The sequence below is a fragment of the Ursus maritimus genome, unplaced genomic scaffold, assembly GCF_017311325.1.
Source record: "Ursus maritimus isolate PB19 unplaced genomic scaffold, ASM1731132v1 scaffold_223, whole genome shotgun sequence".
In the NCBI taxonomy this organism is placed as follows: domain Eukaryota; kingdom Metazoa; phylum Chordata; class Mammalia; order Carnivora; family Ursidae; genus Ursus; species Ursus maritimus.
In genome coordinates, this window is record NW_024424709.1 from 6,668 (window position 1) to 7,520 (window position 853).

Consider the following 853-nt stretch of genomic DNA (forward strand, 5'->3'; position numbering starts at 1 on the left):
AGCCTCCCTCAGAAACCCCAGTCCCTCATTGGCAAGAACTATGTCATATGACCATACGGCCAAAGAGGCAAAGAAGTGGAATGATTATAGCAGGATTCATTCTTACTCTGAACGAATCAGGTTTCCTGACTAAGGCAAAAGGTGGAACACTTTGGGTGGGCAACAGCAGTCCCTGCCATAAGAGGGATTCGGGAGTGTTTCTTAATCATCTTAGACCTAATGACACTCAACAACTGAAACCATTGACTCTGAAAGAATGAAAAAGCTAAAGAAGAAAAGACACAAAACTTTCCAGAAGCTACTACATTTATAATCTGACGGCGAGGTGAATAAGATAGAACTGTTTCGGGTTGACTTAACCTTGAAATCAATTTTGTTGATTATAATGAATATTTTGCGAAACAAATTACAAATTAAATCTTGAATATAATGAGCTTCTTTTCTGTGATGATCATAATAATATTGAGCAAATAGCATTTAGATCCATAAGAAGACACTTATGAGTTCAATGGTGAGAAAACATCTGGAAGAGAAAAGACTTGGAAAGAGAAAAACTGTTTTGAGTCCTAGTTTTCTGTGAACACAGTTTTCCAAATGGCATCACTAACTAATTTAACCATCTCCCGCAAAGAATATATAAATAATAATTTTCTGGGGTCTGATTAGAAAAGGTGCCCAAAGTTGATCATAGAGACCACAGATACTGTCAGTCTATCTAGAGGCAATGAATCACCCCAGCAGTTATTCATTTTGAGGCTTTATGAAATGTGTCCGTGAAATGGAATGATAAAGTAGGCTAGAAATGCATTATTTGTTAATCCAGTCATCTGTAGAAGGGCATCTTGGCTCCTTC